This window comes from Alligator mississippiensis, chromosome 11 (genome assembly GCF_030867095.1).
Source record: "Alligator mississippiensis isolate rAllMis1 chromosome 11, rAllMis1, whole genome shotgun sequence".
NCBI lineage: Eukaryota > Metazoa > Chordata > Crocodylia > Alligatoridae > Alligator > Alligator mississippiensis.
The window spans coordinates 4,679,255-4,704,477 of record NC_081834.1 but is presented as its reverse complement, the minus strand read 5'-3'; the positions used below and the strand labels follow the sequence as shown (position 1 = coordinate 4,704,477).

Genomic DNA, 25,223 nt, shown 5'->3' with positions numbered 1-25,223 from the left:
CCTGAGCCCCAGTGGCTAGTCCTTGCCACAAAACCATCCTCCCGCTGGTTAGCATTGAATCACTGGGTGTGAAGGAAGGGAATAGAGCACGTGCCTTCATCATTTCTCAGCTCCGAGGTGCTGTTCTGGGGGGAAGGGAATTCATTTCTGAATGATGATACAGTTTCTTAGAGGGGAGAGGGAGGAAAACAGCCCTCCACTTAGAGAAAAGGCAAGGCCAGTGGGAAGGCTGGAAGAGTTGGATGGGTGGACGAATCCTGTGGGGTCCACGTGGGGGAATGAGCCTTGGTGCTCTTCCCTGCTGCTGGTCTCGCACGGTGTGCGTGTGCACATGTGTGGGTGAGAACAACCTAAGCTGGCTTTCCAGAGATGTCTTTGCCCCTTCCTCTGGACAGCCAGAGGCTCCCCTGTCCCCTCCCAGAATCCTTTACATGACAGACCCAAGCAATAAGAATATTTTGTGTTTCTTCTCCATGTACTAAAATATGCCGTCAGCCTCCCTCTGTAAAGGTTATTTTTAAAGCCTCCCCATGAGAAAATGGCAGGGCCAGGAGTGCAGGATGGAGCCAAGAATGGATTGATTCACTGGGACCCCTGATACTCCTCCCCTCAGTTTCTTGTCTCAGTAGGCTGGGCCGTCCTCCCTGCCGCAGATAAGAGAAGATTTTCCATTTGGTCTGAAATGCACATGGCTGTGCATGCAGCACTTCCTCCGGGTCTCACTGCACATATTCACCGTATCCTTCACTTGGGGATGCATTGTTGCTACTATTTATTGGTATGCAGGGTGCTTTCCAGGTGCATAAAAATCATTACTATCAAATTGGATAAAAGCACCGTAAAAATGGTGAGAGGCCAGAGAGGGCAAGGGGATGAAAGGGAGAAGACAAAGAGAAGGTGACCAAGATTGCCAATGCATGTTGACAGCCATTATTACCAAGAGTGACCTCCCTGCTCTCCCACCCAGAATGATTTTCTGAAACTAGACAGATTTAGAAGGATTATGGGAAAGTTTATTTTAAGCTGCCTACTGCATTTGGTAATATGTAGGTAGGAGCGGGCCTGGACTTGCCTTAAACCCTGCAGCAAAATGTAGTTCATCAGTGTCAGAAATTTAAGCAGTGGGGATTTTATGTGAATGGAGTAAAACGGTGCTCAAAGGAAGCGAGAGAGGGTGGTGAGCGGTTCACTTTTGTATCTAACATGGTTAATAATTCCATGGACTGGAAATGCTACTTTATGCCATTAAGTCTGAACTCTGTTCCTCCCTTGTGCCCCCACCAGCTCTACAGGAAATAGCTCTAGAGTTCACAGCATCTCCGTGGGAGAGTAAGAAAACTAATAAAGAACAATTCTGAGGGCTGGATTCACTCTCTGTTGCTCTGAACCTGTGTCAGCATTTACACTAGTGTAAAATGAGTATAAAACCTGACCAGTCTGATCTGGGAACAATTTATACCCCCTCTTGTGCTGGTGCAGATAACTATGAAAGGACCTGGATGCACAGGACATGTTTACACTGATGTAAATCACAGCAGGATCAGGAGTGGACTGATGTGCAGCTGTCTCAGGATAACTGTGTCCAGAAGGTGACTATACAGTACCTCATGATTAATTGGGGAGCGGGTTATGTCTTTTGCCTGTAGCAAATGGTTATACTCGCTGCCGACAGACACACCAGTGAAACTTCACTGGTGCAGTTCTACCCCGATTCTTTCAGGGGCAGTTGCATGCTGGATTGGAGTTGTAATCAGTGAACTCCTTTCTTACACTGCTGCAAAAGTCAATGAAGCTACTGTAAATATGCCATCCGTCCAGGCCCCAAATCCCCAGGACATCTGGCCCCAGAGGCTTTCAATAACTTCAATACTTTCCCCCTTAGAAGCAAAATCTGACGTGCCATCTAATCGCATGAAATGCAGACATGCTGTGGGGACTGCTGCTCAGCTCATCCCAGGCACAGAGAGCTGACAGCCCTAACCGGGAGCTTTGCGTTTCTTTCTTTCTTTCTTTCTTTTTTTTAAATGACAAATGATAATAAATGTTCAAGAAAAAATGTCAAAACACTTAATTATAAAAGGGTGATTGTATGTTTGAACAGAGCAGCTCCCTGTTTAAGCCGGGCCTTTGGTGTTACAGCTCTGGCTCCTTGCACGTGGCCTTCTCTAAAGGAGAAACAGCATGGCACTGACATCCCTCCCCCCCGCCCCATCTCCAGTCATCTTTCACTAAGGAGGACGGCGCTCAAGCACCTGTCAACGCCATCTTTATTATGGTAAAGCAGCGCAGGCGGACAATGCGCATTGTTGCCGTGCTCAGGAACGCAGTTCTTGGGTCGCAGAATGCCGAAGTGTCCTCTGGTTCCTCCTGCCTGCTGCCGTCCCTGGAGGCACCGTTCGAAGGCTAGAGACAGCAAAGCCCTAGCAAGGCTATGAAACCTCTACTATCTTTCTTAAAGGAGTTCTGTTTTATGGTGCTATTTGCCACCGTGCAGAGTGGTACTGCTATGCCTATGCCTGACATTTAAGCCCTTAAATTTTGGTTTAATGTAGCAGCGTTGCAGCAGTGTAAATTTTTTCCTGGGGTTTAAGTTATGAAATTGTCCCCCTTGCTCTAGCAGAAACCACTGTACTTGCTCTGGGTTGGACAGTGTACTAGAAACCAGACCCTAGGAATCAGTCTTGTGTTGGCAGAAGGACACATGAGATCAGCTTAATGATTTTGCCATCTCTAACTTCTCTGATTTAGTTAGCAGAGTCCTCTCTCTAGGCAAAGAGCCTTGCTGCATGGATTTCCGAAATGCCAGTGCTGCCAGCTAAACCAGTGATTTAAACGCTGTAGATCTACTAGGTGCAAGAGAATCACTCAGCCTCCCCCAGGCCCCCAAAAGGCACCTGAGGTCATAAACTAGATGGATGGAATACAAGTGAAATTTAACCATCGGCAGCAGTTGCAGGGATTTCTGCTTCTCTATTCAAACGTGAATGGCACAAACACCAGATTGTACTCGACTGCCATTTTACCAGGTCAGCAGAGTCTTGCCCTCTGTATCGCACAGTATTTTGTGAGGCTGTTTTTCATGGTACGTTGGTACAAACAAGCACACTTTTCACCTGTTTTCAGCAGGAAAGGCTGGCAACCTACATTAAATTACTTGTAAAGATGGCTAATCCATTTCACAGGTTACACTGCAGTCCATTCAGCAGGACAGCTGGCTGTTCGCTGTGTGGGAGCACCCATAAATAGTTTTAGCAGCACTGAATTTGAATCTCATATTTAGATCTCTTTGTGGAGAAAGCAAATCTGGATGATTCATTTAGATGCCACATGGAAAGCAATGGGTATAAAGGCCTCTTCTTTTTTGACAGGTGTATTGTTCGTTCTGGGCTCTGAGCCAAGGCACATTTTCATCAAATGTTAATAAAAATGGCAAATATTATACAAAGTATAAACCAGTGCTCGTTTTGGGACGTGAGTTTATCAAACCCAGCGCTGCGTGAATTTTTGCATTGTTCATCTCTCCTGAAGAGGAGAAAGCCAGCACAGGTGGAAAAAGTGCTGGGACAGTCCCCACAAAGTGTACTGGGCAAGACCCTGCCCTCCTCATTAGCACTGAATTTGGGGCATGAAAATAACAACCCCTTTCTCTTTTGTGGAACTTTCTAAGATGCCCAAATAAACCCCTGAATAGAGCAAGGCAGGAGGGGATTAGACCACAAGAAGTACAATGATTTCCTCCTACTCTACATACTTAAAGTATTAAGGGGACATTTTCCAGACCCTTTTGAATGCAGCTACAATGAATACTTGAGCAACTCCTGTGGCAGATTGCTACAGTGACTGCTTAGGTGTCCGTTTGGCTCTGTGTGTGCCCAGTTGTGATATCTGCTTGTGCAACTGCATGCCAGTCTAGCAACGGGGTTAGGAAAACCAGTCTATTATGAATCTTCCCATACCAGCATTTTGGATGCATGTCTCTCCTACCCTTGCACTTGTAAGAATGACACTCTTGGGTCCTCAGTTTTCAGCCCTGCATTTGACTACTCAAATATACTAAAGGACGTACATGCCTTTTCAAGGGTATTCTTCAAGCGCTGGGTATTTGGTGCGTCATGATAGGCCATGGTTTGAAAATTAGGACCAGCTGTGCCTTGAACCATTATAAAGATGGAGCAAGGGCTTGTATTCAAGAGAGGTGTTGAATTGTTTAAAAGTTTATGCAAGTGATGTGGGATGAGCAAACTGCTCTTTTAAAAAAGTACCAAGAATCAAAATATGTTAATCCTAACTCGTTGCAGAGCGATCTCAGGCTGGTGACCTGGGGCTTGTGAAGGTAACATGCAGTCCCTCACCACCTCGGCCCTGGAAACGGTTATAGCGATAAGAAAATATTTTCCCCATGTGCGATGGGAACAGGGAAGTCTCTCCAGGAAGAGGACAGGCCCTCTGACTCGTGACGGCTGGTGGGCCCACTTCGTCTCTGATTCACAGTAGAGGTTCTCCTTCAGCTTGCATGGCTTCCTGCATATGTACACCATGAAACCAAGAGAAAGGGAGCTGTTCCCTGTGCGTAGAGCATTTGGTCAATGAGTGATCGGTAGAGCCTGCAGATTTCCTTATACTTTAACCTGGGGCTTGGGGCCTGGGTGTAAGTGCAGCCTCGCAGAGTCTGCCCATTCCTGGGGAAATTCTGGGCTACCCACGGCAAGTGCAAGCAGCTTGGGCATCATCTTATTGTGGGAATTAACCTGGCAGACTGTCTTGCACCTAGTCCTCTCTGCTTTCCCCACAGCTACCACCTCCCTGCGCCCAAGAGTGCACTGCCTCCGGTTCCTTCAGGTTTGGTCAGAGATTTTCACCGTCTTGCTAGGCGCCCACTTAGTGAAGCAGGAAGTTCCCAACCTAAAGCTTTCTTCCTTGATGATGGCCTTTGTCAGGGCCACGTTGTTATCAGCCCCCAGGCCTCATGTTTACTATTCAGTGCCAGTAAATAAATCTCAGCCCTGCTTGACCCTTCGCTCTCTAGCCTCCCCCAAGTTTAAAAGAAAAATGCTGTTCTGGATACAATCAACCAATTAGGTCCAAGTCTTGCCTCTCAGGGTCTGACGCTGAATCCAGTGGTCTCCAAGTCTCTTAATGCCATTAAAGCTCAGATTTCAAAGATGCATGCCTGGGAGCTTTTGGATTTGATTTAAAGATAAGCCACTCAAGTTATGTTGATCAAGGGAGTGTCTTTGTGTGCATTTTCTCCTTCAAATAAAACCAGCCTAAAATTTATAGGTTCCCTCCAAAGGCATGTGTTACTGGAAGACACTCCTGATAGCCTCCAGCTCTTCTTTTGCTCCTTTGAAAGGATAGAGGAGAGTCCTTTTCTTTCCTTGGAAAGTCTGAAGGCCCTGACCAGTGCTGAGAAATGACCCCCTCCCCTTATTTGCAGGTTGCTTTGTGAAGCCCCAGCGACTCTTTCTTTCTTTCCTTCTTCGGTTTGAATTTACGAGATGCTTCCTACTTCCAGCAAGGCAGTGAAAAAGCATTTGAACGAAAGAGGTGCTGGCCTCCACTGGAGGACTCCCCGTCTACAGCGCGTGATTGATGCAGCCAACACAACAAGAACCTAAGCCTAGACCTGCTGGGTTCAGAAATGAACTGAGACTGGAGCAGTTTTTCTCTCCGTACATACTGGCTCAATGGAATCGAGGCATTTTTCAGGAACGTATGGGTTTTTGTCAAAGAAGTGTAAAGGAAATTATTGAAATATTTTATTTTGATGGAGTGTAATATGTACATAGCGAAATGAAACATTTTGAAAGTTACTCCAAAAAGTCCAAGATCTTAACTTTTTGTCCCAATTCAGGACAAAACCACATTTTAGAGTTTCATTTTTCAACCAGTGCTAGCAGTTTTAAAAGGAGACTTTTACAAGGGGGTTGAATTTATTCCCTTTCAGTGGACATTATATTTAAATTATAAACATTTAGGGGAAGGGACCTTGTCTTTGTACCTGTATGGAAAGCACAGTGTATGGTGCTATAAAATTGATATCTAAAACAGGGAGGGAATGAAAAGAATTTGCTTTACCATCAGCAGTAGGAACTGAACGAGAGGGATGTTTGTCTTGTACTGTTGTATAGCATTAATTCTACTGTTCTTCTGAAGTATTACTTCCTTGGCTTAGTTTCTTTACTCACTGTATATTTATTTCTTTGCTCTTTTCTTCTGGCTGCGCTCTGTTTATTTTATAATGCTGTTTTACATCCCTTTGTATTCAAAGCGTGTCATACGCAAACATGTGTATTTTTTCACAATGAAGTCGATGTGCTCTTTGCATTGAATTCAGGGGTTCTCAAGCTTGTTAGATTGCAGGGCACCCATCGGAAAACACCAGCTCTTAGCTTTCACTTGTATTTTTGACTGTTGAAGAATAATTTTTAAATTTTACTATGAAAGAATAACCACTCCATTATTTTTTCTTTAAAAAAATGGAGAAAGCCCACGACAGGTTAGAATGACATGGGCACTATGGATTCCTATTTAAAGCTCTGGGTTTATCTTGCTTGCATACCTAACCAGACTAATTTTATGTGGCCCCTTTACCCAAGGGCGCATGGCACCATGATTGAGAATCGTTGATCTAATTGTTACAAGCTGGAAAAAAACTTGTTTTTTTTTTTAAACACATTGTCCACTGAATAAAAGACTATGCTTCTACCCTGCCCTGTACCCTAGAAATGGCATTTGTAGTTTGCAGTCCAGCTGCCTCTTGTCTAGCATCAAAGAGTCAGAGGATTGATTCTGGGTGGAGCTCTTCAGTGCGCTCCATTTGGCTTCGCTCTGTCCCCATTGAAGTCATGGGAGCTGAGCGAGGCCAGCACTGAGGGCTTGTGAGAACCCCACCCCGAACCAGTAGGTTTCTGTGGCTATTGCTGAGGGAAGCCTCTGGCCAAGTGCTTTATGGAGCAGAAAGGTGCACAGGGCCGTGAAAACTGCCAGGAGGAGAAAGAGTGCCTCTTGCACACAAAATATGTATCCGTTTAGGGGGGAGAGGTAAGAGAGAAGGGTGCTGCAGACATTAGAGCTGCCTGGGGAGGGCGAGTAACCTGAGCTTGGGCCATTTCTATGGTTTTATATGACTGTACCTTGCTGCAGCCATTAAAATGAGTCCAACACATGGCATATTGCACTCTGAGATACTGCCTACCCCTGTGAGGAAATAGGTTTCCTGCTAGATAGTGGGAAAATTTTGACTCCTGATGGTGTTTTAAAAAGCATAATGTGTTTCTAATCAGCCCAGAGACTTTTCCCAGGTTTTAATCCCTCCTGGCATCCATTGCTTTTCCTTTCCCCATTTTTTGGCACGTGGCCCTTATGCTACCCATTTGCAAGGAGGGAAGGGGGGTTTGGGGGGAGTCAGCTATGTCCAATTTGTTCCTCGGCAGCTAAACTGGCAGGGGTGGGAGCACGGCAGTGGTCGCTTGTGGGTGTCTCCTTGCAGAAAGCTTGCACAAATTCCAGTTGTGGCCCTTATCACATATGGGGGAACCATGCACCAACAAGGACCTCACTAAAGCTACAGCTTGAGCAATAGCGTGTGCCCAATTTCGGACTCAAATTTGAACATGGTGTCAGGACATGAGAAGACAAAGACTGCACGGGTGTTACCAACATGCAAAATAAGAAATGTCTTGGGTAAAAGTTCCCCCATCTCAGTTATTCCATTTTCACTTGCACTGAATCACTAGTGTTGTACTGTGATTCTGTTGCTTTCCCTAGAGTCTTTTATGCAAAAAGGAGTAGAGGAGACTTTCACGTTATAGGTGATAAGTTCCCCTGAAATGGGTTTTTTTGCCTTTCTTCCCTGCTCCCTCACCTGGTTATCAAGGAGTGAGACTGGATGGCTATTGAAAGCCTTTTCAGCATGGGTCTCCTTCTCCTGGCTTACACTTGCATACTGAGATGATATAATAAGGTGGTGGCATAATTTTATGATCTCATGGATGGTTTAGACAAGGGCTGCTGGGAGCTGCTTGAAGGTCCTCACATTGAACCCTTCTGTTGAGGGAACTTTTTTACAGGCATATTCTGCCGGCAAATCCGGACCAAGACCTTGAAACTTTGAAGTCAATGGAAAGACTCATGGACTCTGGTGGACATTTGTGTGAACCCCTAGCCATGGGTTTGGTCTTGCTTTCCACATGGATTTATGTGCATTCCCAAAGCCAGCCCGGTTTTTCTCGGGAAGGGAAGATTTTTGGAAGAGCACATAGGCAGTTAAAATGCCTGGAGAAACCAAATGAAGATGCCTTTTGTTTTCAAAACCAACTTCTAATGAACCAAATTAAAAACACCAATGCTGGAAAATTGCAGGTTGTGGTTGTATCCACCCACCTCCATGCTCTGTGGTGGAGCAGCAGAAGGTTGCAAGGGGTCAACTGAAAGGGGGTGGGGGGGTTACTTTTCCCAAGCAACGTGAACCTGATTTTTGTCTAGCATCCACTGTGGACGGAGCTCTGGGGAAAAAGGAGCCTGGGGTTTTGGTGCTAGAGTATTTCCTTGGTTTTGTGGGTTGATTGTTCATTTAAAATAGATCTCTGTGGTTTAATACTTCTCCATTTGTGGCACGGTTATCTGAAGAATTCAAATCGGTCTGTAGAGGCAGTTGAGAAGACTGAAAAATAAGAGGCTGTCCTGAAAGCATGGGTCTCCCAGAAGTACTGCTTTGTGGATGGGGCATCAGTTTGAAGGCTTGATGACTTGTGGGCAATACTATTCCCATGGTCCTTTGCTTCTGGAATTGAAATTCTTTGGTCTTGCCTTTTGGCCAGATTCCAGCTCAGATAATTGCATTCTTCCCACTTAAATTTCTTCCTGTAGTTTCAAATGAATGTTATTTTTTCGCTTCCCTCTCCTAAAATAAACCAATATATAGCAGAATTGGCACAGAGGTGGTGGCAGTGGTGACAAAAGGAATGCCTGTATGTTCTAGGAGGACCTGTGAACATAGTTAATTGGCGTGTGTGTCCCATGTCTCCGAATGCAACCAGAGCCAGGCCCCATGCTTCTGGTTCTGAATGCAGTGCTGGGCCGCTTTGGGCCCAATCCTGAACAATGTTATGCAGCTACAACGCCCTGTGGAGCCAATGGGCACAGAGGTACTCCAGCAGCTCACAGGATCAGGTCTTGTGAACGTGAGAGCCGCCCAGGGTGTGGTGTCCACATTTGGGGTAGGCTGGGTTTTGCAGTTCAAGTTTCAACACTAAACCAGAGTTAAGTTCCAATTCAGTTGTAAGGAATGGCTGAGTGGCTTGAAGTGTTTGGGAGCTGAAAATACAGTTTGCTGGAGGAATGAAATCACTCGCGCAGAGATCATCCATCGAAAGCCTTGTCTTCATGGGGAAATTGATTGGAATAGCTCTTGCGGAATAAGCTGTTCCTCAATAGATATTCCCAAATAGTTCCCTATGGGGATGAGCCGATACTAGAACGAGGGTCTTGTCTGACGCTGTAGCAGGAATGCCCATACAAGGAGTTATTCTGGACTAACAATAGCACTTTAAATTCACATTCTTATTCCAGAATAATTTCTCCATCTAGACGAGCTTTGTCATTCCTTTTCCCTTCCTTTCATATGAGCGGTGCCGCTACATTTCAGCCACTGCCAACGATCGAATGACAGGATCAAATGTACAACTGATGTTCTACTTACTAAGACTTCGGAAAGACAGGTTTAGCCTTCCATCACTGTAAATATTTTCCCTTAATAATTTAGACTGTCTGAATAAGTTAAAGACCCTGTTATATTGGAGGCTCAGAATGGCTGTTTCTAATTGATTTGTCTATCTCGAGCAAAATCTTAATGTAATGTTATTGCTAAAGCGGTGGAATGTTCCACTTAATGAGCAGGCTTCCATGAGAGCCGATGAGAGCGATATGAGCAACAGTGCTAATATTCAAACTGTAACGGTGAGCATAAAAATATGCAGACCGATGCCGACAATATTCATAGCAAGATCTGCGGGGAGCCATGTCATTCAGTGATGCTACTCACATATCTGTACATAGGACGTGCAGACCCAAGGGGAGGAGAAGGAGCACATTTTGCTTTGCAAATCTTTTGAAGAAGGGCTTTTAAAGTAGAGGGTTCAAACCAGGAAATGGGGAGAGGCACACCGGATGTCAGGGGCTGTCACAAGCTTCCTTCCAGCTCAGTAGCTGGTGTCAGGTTGGCGGAAGCATTAGATGTTTTCTGTCCGGACTAAAGGAGCCACACAGGGTCAGGCTAGCTTGGTGGGTTGTTATGAGCCTCCCCTTTGGACAGCACCTATGCACCACAAGAAGCAGTTCTGGTCATTTCAGGAGGTTGCAGCTCTTTCTGGGGACCCAATATTCTCACCCTCACTCTTGCTGCCTAGTCCCACTGATTTCTCTGGGGCAAATGTGCATAAGGTCAACTGCATGTTGTCCTGAGTTTCTGGGCCCAGTGATAGGGACCCACTGCAATGTGAAAGGTCCTTGCGATCATTAATGGCTCACAATCCCAACTGCTGTCCTGCACATTTCAATGCAAGGAATTGCGTTCTGTTCCTTATATTTCCTTTGCAATTTCAAGTGGCTTTGGTATTCTTCCCAACTTCCTGTGCTGCATAGTGTTGCACTGCATGTTTGAACAGCTGCGACTTTCCACCCTGAGACTTTGATGCATTTCAGCGGCGCACAGGCTAAGTACAGACAGCCGAAAAGCCCGAGGCGGAATCAATGCTATCTTCGCAGGTTAGTCTGAGCTGACCGACAAGCAAGTGAACAAACGTTCATGTTTGATTCTGGAAATGCAGCCGTGTGCCTGCAGTGGCCCAGGCCAGAAGCAGGGGGGTGCTAGATCACACCCGCCCGCCCACCCTGCGAGGGAGGTGCAAAGCATCCTGGGATGCTTGGGCACTGTGAGTTCACTTGAATCTGGAGAGAGAATCTGGGACAGAAGTTCAATAAACCAATTTAACCTAAATCACTTAAGTCTGATGCTACATCCATGCAGGTTTATCTTAAACTGGTTTGGGCCATTTTGGAAGCAGTTTATATACACTGAACTTCTGTCGTGGTACAGATTTGAACCAGGTTCCAATCACATATACTGGTTTATGTGTAATTTCTGTCCCTAGTGACAGAACGAGTCCTCACCTCCTGTGCTTCTCAGGGGCATTGTGCAGGCTCAGTCATGTCTGTAATTGCCATGCAGTTTGAGATCCTCAGATGAAAAGCCAGGCTATATCGGTGCATACTATTATTGTTGTGCTTCACAGCAGCTCCCCCATCCCAGGGCTGCGCAGGAATGATTAGTGGATCAGATTCCCCAAATAACTCTCTGTATAAATACGGGACAGTAAATTGGATGTGGAAGGCTTTAAGTAGTAAGATCAATTTTAGATTCTTACTACACTGACTCCAGGGACAATGCAGGCCTTTAAAGATAGGAGAGCATATGGAATTTTAAAGGATGATATTTATAGAGGCTGAAGTCTTTGAGCACAAATGTTTGTTTCCAGTGAGCTGTCTCTGTTCTGGCTGTATTGCTAATAACGGCTTATGCACCAAGTTTAGCAGGGAACCTAGGTGGATGTTTTTCCTATAGGAAAAATGCTGTGGGATGTTTTCAGTGCTGTGGCTCGGAGCTGCAGTAGACCTCTCTGGACTGAAGCAGAGAGGCACTCGTATGGGGATTTACAGTCTGCATGCAGAGGGCTGGGGAAACCTTCACTGCCACCTGGGTAGCTGCCTGCTGTGCAATGTAGGGAGCAAGGTATATGAGTGCACAGCCAAGGCAGACGTGCATTTCCAGCTCGCTCTAGTCTCTCTTCCTGGAGAGGCCGGCCATGATTTCATGAGTCATTTCAGATGCCAGAACTCCATTCTTCTCCTGTGTCCGCATCAGTGCTGTTCACACAGTGCTTACATAGCCCATTGATCTAGGGCTGTCAGACTGCCTTACAAGCATTAGCACCCCTGTCTTTTCAGATGGGGATGCTGAGGCAGCTAAATCCCTTGTGCCAGGTGAGTCTGGGAAGCAGGGCCAGATTAACCCTTTAGTGTGCCCCAGGCAAACAAACTTGTGGACCCCTACTGAATACTGTATATTTATATTACTTTTTTCACTCAATAGTTATAATATGAAAAATAAGCACAACTGGGCCCCTTCTTCACTTAGGGCCCTAGGCACGTGCCTAGTATAGCTATGCGTTAATCCAGCCCTGCAGGGAACGAGGGGCAAAACTGGGACTAGGATACAGGTAGCTCTTAACCCTGGCAATGTGATTGCTGCCCCACAAGTGAGACTGGGAAGGGGAAACCAGCCTCCAATCACCTCCATGCCTGACTCAGAGGGTGAAATCCCAAATGGTGAGGTCCAGATTGCAAAGGCCTGCTTGCTCCATTAGCCCTGCACTCATACTTTTGGATTGGTTCTGCTCACTTCTTTTTTTATAGCAAAGATATTTTAAACTATGTAACATACACCTGGCTCCAGTCTGCCCATCTCAGTATACAGAGCAACTGCAGGCCATTGCACATCAGTTAAAGACATGATCTACAGTATTTGGACACCAAATAGAAGCACACACGCTGATGCGAGTCATAGAATCAAATGCAAGTCACATTTAGTGGTTGAACTGTCCCAGAGGAGCCTCAGCCTGGGGGTCCTACTAGAAGTGTGGATCTCCAGAACGTCTCCTGTTAGGGCGTGGGAGAAAATACTTTTTTTGGCCCCTTTAGTTTCAGTTTTCTTTTGCCATGCATTGGTTTACAGAAATTGTGTCTTCTTATGGTAGGTGTCCACTCACAATGATCCCACAGATGGGCCTGGCGGCAGATTGCACTGTATTAATAACCAGGTCATTCGCCCATTATTTTTTACTCGGGAGGTAATGGAAATGGTGACTTTCTGAACTACGGGATGAGATTCTACCAGGGACAGGGGAAGAAGCAGCTCTGCTTTCCTTCCTGAGTTGAAGCAAGCTGGTGGTGTTTTTGTTTGCCCCTTTGACATTGAGTAACGGACAATTTGGGTGCAAACGAATGATGTCTTTTCACTACTTGCTGGGCACGAGCAGGAGACTTACGTGCAAGCCTGTGGAGTCTCACTTGAAATCAGTAAGAGCATAAATTTAAGTGTGTGCTTAAATACTTTACTGGAATGGGACCTGTCTGCTCAAACACTTACAAGATCAAGCCCTAGGTTCCTGATTGCTGCTTATGGTTCATATTACATAGAGACTGAACAGTGCTAACTTTCATGCTAGGGAGAAATCCTGACCTCCCTAGGATCGGCATCTTGTTGACTTCAGTGGGTCCAAAATGGCACCCACAGCCTGTAAAAATATAATCTGGGATAAATTAAGTGCTAGGCAAATTAATCTTTCGGGGACAAACACCCTTCTTCAGGCGTAGGGAGAGTCTGCTGGTGTTTGCATGCTCTATATTGGTGGAATAGAAGCCAATGACCTATGCAAAATGCAGGTCTAGAAAAATGCAAATGCCAGGCAGTGAGGATCCAAGGGATGGGAGACAGTAGGCATGAGACAGGTAGGTGTGGGGGGTGAATGCTGAGCTGGTGATAGAGGAATGCAGCTGGTGAAATGCAGACAGGTTACCTGGGCTGTTGGTTGTAGCCGTATAAGTCTAAGGTCATAGGCAGGCGTAAGCCCTGTTGTAATTGTACCTCTCACGAACCCTTTTCTCCATGAGATTTAAATCGGAGGGAGAGGGGGGGGAAGAAACCAGTCCCAGACAGGAATTTTGAACCCATTTTCTTTTATGAATGTTTTCAATTGTGATGCAATTCAAATGTCATCAAGCTGTTACAGAACTGGTTAGGGACCTTTTCCAATTACAACCTTTCCTTTTGTTCCAAAGTTTTAAATAAACAAAACTGTGAAGACTATTGCCAAAAAAAAAAAGAAAAAAAATCTTACAGAAAATGTCATGGAAGATGAAGATATTTTTAACGGGTAAAACAATGAAGTTTCTTTTTTGATAAAAGCCCACTTGTATGGGGGGGAAAATTGTTCTAAAAATGTCAGCTGGGTCTAATAAGAAATAGTAATTATGAGCATCCTTTGGCAAATATTCCTACATCTGTGTAAAAATATTTTATTCTGCCTTACCCAAACAGCAAGGGTGGAGTTTACAGAGAAAGAACCAGCCGTAAATCATGTTTCTGATGCCAGCTTAATGAGATATGAACTATGAATCATGCATGAGAATAAGGATTCCGTGATTGCAGCTGACCAAATATATTCTTCATGTGGATTAACCATTCCTATCCAGGAACACAATTCAAAAAAAAATCTCCATTTGAAAGTACCTCAACCTGAGGAGTGTTTGTTTTTGAGATCCGTTACCACTGATGGGTAAGGAAGAGCCCCAAAGCTTGTCTGTGCTACCATTTATGTTGTGAGATTTGTGCTAATAGTCGATTTGGTCTGTCAGTGTTTCTTGGTTAGGACTGGAGTGGCGGAGAGAAGGGCACAGTAAGTAAATATTTCATTTCTTTCATTTTTCGTACAGGCATGCTTGGAATCTTTCCTCATCAATAGAGGTTTTGCTGGATGCTGGCAATGTCCCTCAGGCAATGCACAAGATTAATACTACTCCCTATCTAATTACAGGTTTACTGACGGATATTACTAAGGCCTCAGCAATGCATGTCCCTTACGCTGCACTTCCCATCCCCCCATCTGAAGCTTACAAAAAAAAGTCAGATTAGTAAGGCATGAAGGCACGACTTGAATTTCATTTCTGCAGTAACATATAGGAACGAATATTTTGCTCCTCAAGTAGGACAACCGTAAAGGTAACTTTGTTTCTGAACCATCTGGGCCTGGAAGGAGATGTTTTGTAGTCTGGAGCATGAGGTAATGCTAATGACTAACAAAGGGGGTTTTCTTCAGCAGTTTGTGTTCAGTGGCGAGTATCTTTCATCAGATAACGTCTGGTCAGGAATGCTTGTAGGCAGGATTTTACCAATTTCTCCGCAGGTAGAACAAAGTTTCCCTATGTTGCTCCAGAGACGGGTAACGGATTGTGAACTGCATTTAAAACAAGCAAAACAAAAACAGCGAGAAACAGCAGAATGATCAAAGCTAGGGATAGGCAAATGTAGGCGCTGCAATCCCAAATCGGGTCAACGTGGCGTTTGCAGCGTCAACCAGGGACATGTTAGTGGCAGGCCTGAGTGATCTGGACACTTCATACTCTGTATCCTCGTGGTAGTGCTCTGAGCACTTCCAAAAACTTCAGCCCCAAAGGAAGAATTGTGGAGCAACAGAACTGTGTTTAGCAAGATCCAGCAGCTCCTTCTCTACCTATTGGCTAGGGACAGACATTACACATAAACCGGTGTAAGCGATCAGAAACTGGTTTAAACTTGTAACAGAACAGATGTTCAGTGCATATAAACCAGTTTGAAAATGGGTGAAACCTGTTTGAGCAACCCCGTACTGGTTGAATGTCGTATCAGACTTAACTGATTTGGGTCAAACCAGTTTATGCAATGTCTGTCCCAGACCCCTTCCTGGTTTCAGTTAAATCAGAGTCCCCCTCCCAGCATGCTCTCTGGGCCGGGCAGGGCTCTCTGCTCCAGACAGCTGGGCTGGCCCCTCCCCTCTGCTCCCTGGCTGCAGCTCAGACAGAGACTGCATGTACAGCTGGGTCTGCCTGGCTTTCTCCTGCTCCTCCTACCCCAACACTTCCTGCTCAAGCAGGGATCCCTTCCTCCCCTCTGCCTTATGCAGACACCTCTCAGCATTAGCTAGCATACCACATGATGGCTACGGTCCATGCTGTGGCATACAGGACAAAGGCAGACAGCAGCGTTGGCTTAGGGCTTTTTGGAGGTAATCAACAGGTAACTGGTAATGTCCCTCCATTCTTTCCTTGGAAAAAGTTGTTTAAGAAGAGCTTGAAATAATGAGAGTTCGTCATGGATGGATAAACACTGAGTTAGGGGTGATAAACACTGTTATCAACTCCCTGCTGGGCTCCTGGGGGGTGAGGGGGGCTCCCTAATCAGAGCATCCTGCTAGGCCCTGACCACAACCCCCTCAGTTCAGCACTGTAAAAGGGAGGGGAGAGCTGCTCTAGTGCCCCCTGGCTTCTAGCCTGACTTACTGCAGGCATATGCCTGCATTTCTGGAATGAAAAGGGATGCCTATCCACCTCCAAATCAATTCAAGCATTGCAGGTTAGACTAATCTGCAAAGTTTGAATCAATTCAGGCTCAGGCTTTTTGAATGTCTGTCCCTAGCCATGGAGATTGCCACTAGTGACTCTGGGTGGGTGAGTGTGCATCTGAGGCATTCTCTTTCTCATTGCAAAACATCTGTACAGCTCCATGTAATATCATCTTTAATGCTGTGGATGTTGTGGTGCCTTCTGAGCATTCCCCTTCTCGGTGTATGGGGACTGGAAATCCACACATTTTTGCGTACCTATCCAATTTACATGGATGGTTTTCTTTCTAGGAAACAATATTTTTTTTCCAACAGCACAGCATGAAGCAGTGGCTTGAGACATCTTCCCACTTTAAAAGTGACCTTAAAGAGACTTGCATGTGTTACAGGAACACTGATTTAAGGTTCTCAGGTCATTTCCATGGGTTAGCATCATGGAGTTTCTTTTTAATTTCACAGATTTTTTTGCAAAGTTGGACTGGGATGTGGCCATTAGCACCATTAGCCATTGCCTGTGAATTAGTAGTAGCATAGTAACACCCAAGAAGTTTTGACTTAGGGCTCTACCATGTCTGAGGCTGTATAAAGAAACCAGGTTTGTGCATTAGAAGCAGACAGTACTGGGGTTATATACTGGAGGTATTCCCTAGCCATGGGGACTTACATTCTAAAAAGACAGAGCAAAAGGTTAGTGCAAAGTAAAATGCACAGGGAAACTTAGGCAGAGAGTAAAGTCCAGTAGTCGGAACCCAGCAGCTGCTGTTGTATCACATGTGACTGGTCCTGTTAGAGAGATCAGCTTTTCTCACTCTGAGTTCTTTGGCTAGGGACAGAAGTTACACATAAACCAGTTTAAGTGTTCAGCATTTGGTTTAAACCAGTAACAGAACAGAAGCTCACTGCATCTAAACCAGTTTCAAAATGGCTGAAACCAGTTTAAGATAAAACTGGTTGAATACAGTACCAGACTCAACTGATTTGGCTCAAACCAGTTTATGAAACTTCTGTCCCAGACCCCATCCTGGTTCAAATTAAATCACAGTCCCCCAGCATGCTTTCCAGCCCTGGGCTAGACTGTGCTGTCTGCTCCAGAAAGCAGGGCTGGCCCCGCCCCCCTGCTTCCTAGCTAGAGCAGTGACAGCTGGCTGACAAGAGGGGGGGAGGGGGGCAAGCCCAGCTGGGGATGCAGCCCAGTCTGCAGGGGTGAACTGTTGTTCCCTCCCCCACAACCTGACAAACCCCAGCTGGGGTGTGGGGCCAGGGAGGGGGTTTAAACACCCCTTTCCCCACTCAAACTTACTGTTGGCTACAACTGTGGACTACAAATCCCAGAGGCACCAGGAAGCAGGAAGAGGAAGTGATGAGCAACCCTGCAGAGTCCTGCTGATATCATTCTGGACTGCATATCCCAGCAGCAGGAAGAGGAAGCAAACACACAGCTAGAGAGCCATGCTCTAGTGCCCCCTGGCTTCTGGTCAGCCACTGCAAACAAGTGGCTGCATTTGCTGAATCAAAGGTAAATGCCTGTTCACTTCTGTTTCAGTTTAATCTGTGCAGCTTACACTAACCTGTAAAGACTGAATTGATTCAGCCTTGGGCTTTTTGACTGTCTGTACTTAGCCTTTAAGTCTGGCCACTTATTTTGACAACGGTATAATAACCAAACACCTAGCTGCCTGCCCAAGCAATTACACAGTCCCTGGCTGTACCCAGCTATTCCTGAGCACCAGTCAAAATGCCTTAACAGCAAAAGCATTTCTGCGCTGCAGCATAGGGTAGACATACTTTGCTAGCTTTAAATCAGTTGCTTGGGTACCAAAGGCAGGGGAGCTGTTGCAGCACAGACCTCAGTGTAGACCCTAGTATCAGTCATCTTCTAAGCTGGGTTTTGCCCTGCTCTCCGTGCTGAACTCTGTGCTGCCCAGTTCCACTCCTGATGATACCCATGCTAGCTCAGCTCAGCTCAGCTGTCTATGTGAGCTGCTATCACAGGAGAGAGAGCCCTGGTTCCACACCTGATGATACCTGCGCTAGCTCAGCTCAGCTGTCTACAGGAGTTGCTGTCACAGGAGAGATAGCAGTGTGGACGTGCCCAAGGACAATCTACGGTCCCTTTCTCTCTCTAAGGCCAGCAATATTTATGGAGTTCCAAAGTGCAATGTTGTATCTGAGGACCTGTCCTCTCCATATCCCAGCTTTATGATCAAGGGGAGGCTGGCTGAATGCCATCTTGAATGGGTGAAACTTGGTCTGGTCTGAAATAAAATTGAGCTGTCCCTGCTTTAGCCTGCCTCCTAAAGAAAGCTGAAAGCTAACAGAAACTTTGGGGCACTGAACTTTTCTTTTTCTTTCTTTCTTCCTCCCCCCGCCTTTCCATCTCTTGTCTTCTCATAATACCTTTGCTATGAATTCATAGCCTGCAGCACAGACATTGGATAAATAAAGCTCTCGTGGGCCCGGAGCCAATCTGGATTGCATAAATACACTGAAATTTGGAGTGGCTGGGCTTTCCTTGCTGAGACAGTGGGTGAAGTGCTCGTTACTGGTACTAAGTTCCCTGACAACCAGAGGAGCATGAAACTGGAAATTGCAAGGAGAAAGTTGTGGGGAGGGAGGTGATTGATGACAATGCAGTGCTCCAGGGTGTTTTTGTTTGACTAGGTGTCAGTCTCCTTGACTGTTCAGCCATACATTTCCTTCTCTTGATTTAATCCATGATCTATTGGAATGGAGGCAGAGCGACGTTGAGTTTTCAACTTCAAAAAAAGTTTGAAAAATAATCCAGCAGGGTAGGCAGCATTTTTCTTTTAAAGGTTAATTGTGCAGAGCTTTTACAAGTGTCAGCTGCTTGGCTGAAGAACAGATGCAGGGTTCAAGTTCTGGGGGGGCAGTGGAAGGTTACATGGCACAAACGGGTAAACTAACTGATCTCCAGGCCCATTGCTACCTCGAACGGAATGGGAGAAAACAGGCCTCACTTGGACGCTTGGGATTTGACTTTGCCAAGACCAGGGCATGGCTAAGACCAGGGCAGGGTGGTTCAGAGCTGCCTCTTGTTCAGTAAAGTCCACAAACTCTGTGTTTGGTGGGGCAGAATCGGAAAGATAGGCAATGGCACTAGCTTTGGGCACTTCTTTTGCTACCCTCGGTCCTCTTGCTGTTATCTCACACCTTGGCTTGTGGAAGATTTCTCTTCCAAACATATCTATTTGCTTCTGAATGCAGAAAGCCCAGGATCTGTAATCCTGTACCACGTGCTGCCCTTAAGCTAGTGCCATGCATTCTTTCAGTGTTCGCTTCTGTGACTGTCAATGTCCCTGCACTCCTCTGAGCTCCCTGGTTTTGGACAACATATTGGTGTCTGACAGCAGGAATCCAGTTGCTCCAGTGAGGCATCACTCAGCGACGTGCCACCAGCTCATGCCAAATATTGGTTGGCTTAATTATTGTGGGCTGGTTCTCCTGTGGGTGTAAGTGGGCATAGCGCCATTGAGAATTTATGCAGGGTGAGGATCTGGCTTTAGATGCTGCTCATAGTCTGAAATGGGAGAATGTGTTTTCAAAGAAAACAAGCAACACCCCCCCATCTTTACATGGAGAGGTGGCTTGGAACCACTCATTCAACGGAGGAAGCTTACTTACATTGGCACCCTGAGCAGGCAGCTTCGTTGTGTGTCTTGCAACTTGAACCGAAATCTGTTTCAGAGCACTGGGATTCCACCCAGTTCCACTGGCTAGTGGCTCCTTTCTGGAACACGTTCTGCAAGGGATATAATTGCTTCGAACCATCGGACTTGTTCAGACCATAGAGAGTACTGATGCGCTGGCGCCTTCATTAAAAACGTTCATTCGCTCTCAAATGACTCATGGCATTTATGTAACAAGGCTCACACAGTGTTGTAAAGCACTTAGAAATGCCAGTGAATTGAGAAATGCCTTCAGAAATCGTCAGCTGAACTTTGCTGGTGGAGCGTCAACAGGCTGAACCGATCGGCTTATTCATGTATTTTATTTCTGTCTGTATGGTGCAGGCAGTTACCTTGATTTTGGACTTCATGGATGGGTTTGGGAACAATTCCTTTTTCACCCCAGAGCTGATCTTCATGGCTAGGGACAGAAGTTTCACATAAACTGGTTTAAGCAATCAGAAACCAATTTAAACCCCTGAGGCTAAGTACAGACAGTCAAAAAGCCTGAGGCTGAATTGATTTAGTCTTTGTGAGTTAGTCTCAGCTGCAGAGATTAAACTGAAAAGCAAGTGAACAGATATTCACTTTTGATTCAGGAAATGCAGCCACATGCCTGCAGTGGCCAGCAGTCCCTCCCAGGCTTTCCCCCCCACCCCATGCCCTGCCCCATGCCCCTGCCCCCTTCAGAGGGGAAACGTCTGGCAGGGGCTGTCTCCCCCCCGGCAGACTCGGCTGCATCCCCAACTGGGTTTCCCGCCCCATCCCCTTGTCAGCCAGCCCTCACTACTTTGGCTCGAGAGCGGGGTCGGGGGGGAGTGGGCAGCTCTGCTCTCTGAAGCAGACGGCACAGCACAGTCGAGGGCTGCAAAGCATCCTGGGATGCTGGGGGACTGTGGTTTAACTTGAACCAGGAAGGCATCTGGGACAGAAGTTTCATAAACCAGTTTGACCTAAATCAGTTAAGTCTGATACTACATTCAACCAGGTTTATCTTAAACCAGTTTAAGCCATTTTGAGACTGGTTTATGTGCACTGAGCTTCTGTTCTGTTACAGGTTTAAACCAGTTTCTGATCACTTACACTGGTTTATATGTAACTTCTGTCCCTAGCCTAACAGAACAGAAGTTCAGTGCATATAAACTGCTTTCAAAGTGGCTGAAACCAGTTTAAGATAAACCTGGATGGATGTAGTATCAGATTTAACTGATTTATGTCCAGTCGGTTTATGGAACTTCTGTCCCAGATCCCCAGTTTCACCCATTCATTGCCCCATCTAATCTTTACTGGAGGTAGGGATGGGCGTACTGTATATCACATCACAAGCGGATTGTAGGTGGCCGCTAAGAAACCTTCACGCTAACGTTCTGCAGCATCATTCTTCAGACTGGCACAAGCGAGTCTTTGCTGCTGCTTTTCAGCTGCTGACCCTCTTCCAGCTGAAATGTAAGTCTCATTTCTGAGCGCTTGTGTCCTTTAAGGAGCTCTGAAATACACTTCAGGCATTAGTCCCAGTGTCGAAGCTGCTTTCCCAACTAGGTGATTCCATTCCAAATCCTTAAAATTTGTCTGGTGAAGGCAACTGGATCGGAGACATTTTTCACTCCCTTCTCTAGGATGTTGTGTGACTCTAAGTGACTTGCTCAAGGTCACAGAGGAAGTTTATGAAGGAGCAAGGCCTTGACCTGCCACGTTAGTCTACCTGACAGCTGGACTGTTCTTCCTCATCAGCCGCCACATTCTTCTGCGGGGATGGCAGCATTTCAGTGCAGGGTGAATTCATACCACATGCAGGATGCTATTTGGGTCTGGTTTTGCTGGGGCATCCTCCTCCTCCTTCCTCTCATGGTGACCTTAGGTAGGAGACAGCCATAAGTTGGCTGGCTGGACATGGAAGAATAAGGGCTGCTGCGTTTGCCAGCTCTGCTTTCACTTGGCTGGGGGGTTTGATGAATAGGTACCAGCCATGAGACGTGGAGCCAGTGCTGGTCCCAGTCCTCCAGAGTAAAATGGTTATAAAGTCTCCCTGCCTCACAAGATGTTGTGTGGGTAAAATCCATAAGCCAGTACAAGGTGCCTGGGTGATACAGGCCACATAAGTATCCAGATAGCAGTCAAAGAGTAAATGTGGGCATTGTCCCAGCTAGGCTGGCACAGTTAGGGAGCAGGAACTGCACCTCTTTAAAGGTGCATGGAGAATTTTGGTTCTCCTGGGAATAAATATGCTTCTTACAATGGTAATAGCCCCTGCTGTGGATGGGAGAGCTCTCATAGTGCTTCCGTCTGCAGAGCTTCGAAGCTAGCTAGCCATTTGTAGAGCCTTGCCGCCACTGGCGATCCAAAGAAGCACGTTCTAGAGCAGCCTGATGCTTTGAAAGCACTTGACAGCTGCCTCTGAAACGCTGGCGGCCTCGAGGGGTTTCCCGTCTGGCCTCTAAAACCTTTAGCTGCTTTTGGAAATCGTTGCTGTTTGCTATCTTGTGACGCACCACTCTGCCAGAGGAACCGAAGGCAGCACGTCACAAGCTCTCAGCGCAGCCAGTTCTTGCGCTAACAAGCCCCGCGCGTGTACCAGGCTAGTTCACATGACTTGGCAAAGGCAAGGCAAACAGTTACCCTGGAGCTGAGTTGGTTTTGGGGGATTCCAGGTGTAGGAAGGCGAAGGACGTGTGGCGTCAAGTGGTGGAGGACTGCCATAGGGAGCTGGGCCCTGCCTCTTCTCTCCTGCCACCTGGCACCATTTCTGGCATCGTCACGTGCAGCAAGCTCCCTGCAAAGCGGAGAAGACTGAACGCCAGGCAGCTTATTACAGCCGAAGGTTGTTCTGTGTGCAACCCACGTGCTGCGCTACACAAGTCTTTGCCTCCCACTTACCACCCGTCATTTTTTTGGAGAACAAAAATCAAGCTTGATTAGATCCGACACGTTGAAGCTTTCCAATGGCAGCGGCGGTTGAATCTGACACCTAATGAAAGACACTGTGTTTCTGTTTGTTTTTGCTAACGGAAAGGAAAACAGAACAGCCACTTCTCATCCGTCTGAAGGGAGACTGTAATTACCACTCCCAGAAATTATTTCTCATTTAATGAAACGTCTCTTTAGGCTGAACAAAAGAATTTCAGAGGAGAGAGCACAGGAGGGCGGGTCGGGGAACACAGACAAGAACACAGTTGCAATTACAGGGAATAAAATCCTCTTGACATTATGACGCAGTTTGTGGGAGATCTTATTAGAAAGCGTGCCAGGCCAGCGTGTCGTGTGCTTTTTATACAGATACACTCTATCTGTTTATACCAGTCATCCCTGCTGCCAGCTGTATCTCAACTCTTTTGTAAAGACGCATAGACAAAGAAAACTCCTTCCCGCATGTAAGCTTTTAAAAGCAATGAGCTTTTTTTGCTACTGATAGATGCCAAAAAAAGTTCTTGAAGCAGCAACTTGCAAGGCTGGGAATACCCCCATCCCGTCCCCCAGAATCAGAAAGGGAAAGTATCTATGGCCCCCACACTGCTCCCACACAAGCCTGGGAACACCCCCACTCCCTCCCCCAAAGTCTTAAGTCTCTATGGCCCCCAAACTGCAGAGGGATTACAAAGAAATGGCAACCTCTCCTTTAGAGCTACAGTTGTCTTCCTCAAGGGAGTGACGTCTCTCCCTCTGCTGTCAGCCCAGAGCCGGTGTCAAGGGGATGGAGCCACGGTCTTCTTACGTCTCTGTGCAGGCCTACAGAGGACATAGCGGGAAGCATGGGGCACCGCTGGAGGCATGAGATGTTTGGCCAGGGGTCCACGAAGCTGAGCACAGTCCCGTACCACCAACCGACACACAGAGCTGCCATTTACACCTCATTGAACATTGAGATGGGGTGACCCAATATTTTTTCTGATGGGCAAGCGTGCTCCTTCATTCCGAACGTATGCGAATCTTAAGATCGTAGGACCTCCAAGGTCATCTAGTCCAGCCCCTGACTCGAGGCTAGCTAAACCACCCCAGCCAAGTGTCTGTCTAACCAGCTCTTGAAAACTTCCAAGGATGGACATACCACAATTTCTCTTATCCAAGCATGTTAGATTCCACAGCATCGGCAGGCTCGAGTGCAGCGGCGGCACATCAGTTCAATGATGAATTGGATCGGTTTGCAGCAAAAGGGCTGTGCAGAGAGCAGCTGCTGGGTTCACTGGGAATTCACCTCTTGTAGCACCCGCTAGTTCTCCTGGGTGCCACCTACTATCCGCTATCGTTTCCTGCCACTTCTTCCAGGTTGTGGACTGGAATCGTGCCTTACCTTCTGCAGGCAGCAAAGCATTGGCTAAGATCAGCAATTCTCTGAAGGGCTTGCAGGCTTTGGGGGGCACCCCCAGGTAACAGGGGGTTGGGAGTCAGCTGCTCTCTTTGAGTTGAAACACTTGGGCAGTGTTTGTCCCAGTTACACAGATGGGTTATTTATTTTAGAGCAATGCCCCAAATCAGATGACTGGTATTTTTAGCCATTTACATAATGTTTTTCTACTGATTGCCTCTTGAAAAAAACTGTCCAAATGCTGAGTTTTTCCTTCCAGGGACAGACTTAGTGGATTTAAAGCATTTTTCTCTTTTCTATTTTTTTTTAATTCCTCTTTTGGAAAACAGTGCTGCTGGTATATCTTTTTATTGCTTGGATTAAATGAATACTATGCACTGTAGTATACAGTAAAGCCAGGCCATGTAGGAAATAACAGTGGATTTAACCTCTAGTCCTGCTGTAAAAGCAGCCTTAGTAAAATCAGGGTAAATAATACAGCTGTGGAAATTACCTTTCTCCAGTTTATACTGGTGGAAAAAAAAAAGTAATTAAATAAGGCCCTTAGTCTTTGGTGTTAAGTTTCATAGACAGGTTCAGGTATGAAACAGGGGATCATTTTAAACGCCTTATGAAAGGGACTTAGAAGGCAAAGCAAGCAGAAAGGAGAAGGTGCAATTTCAAGTTGTCTCACCATAGAAGAGGGGAAGTTTCCAACTGAGCAAGAAAGAGCAACTACCTTGGCAAGCCCCTCAGACCGGTCACAACCACTAGCAGAGCAGCAGCGAGGCCAAGATGTGGAGACCTAGCACCAAACTTGAGTTATAGTGTGAATAAATTGCCCATGGTGAGCTCCAGCTGCCCAGAGGTTCCCACTGCTGCCCTCTCCCGTGGGCAGCTTCAGTCTCCTGAAGGACCTGACTCTCTGCCTCTTCCCTGGCCTGTGGGGATGGTCTGGAGCTGCATGTGCCCATGGGCCAGGGAGAAAGTTGCAGCAACCTGACATGACCTCTGGTATTCACCCTATATCAATAGCAACCC

General features: G+C 46.4%; 1 long non-coding RNA gene across 1 annotated transcript; it reads left to right on the top strand.

Annotated features, from left to right (window-relative positions):
• The first annotated feature begins 1,437 nt into the window (after window positions 1-1,437).
• Window positions 1,438-6,713, top strand: LOC109280598 (uncharacterized). The gene is made up of 2 exons (XR_002086971.2): window positions 1,438-1,589; window positions 5,438-6,713. It is a non-coding gene; the product is annotated as an uncharacterized LOC109280598 (long non-coding RNA).
• The last annotated feature ends 18,510 nt before the right edge of the window (window positions 6,714-25,223 follow it).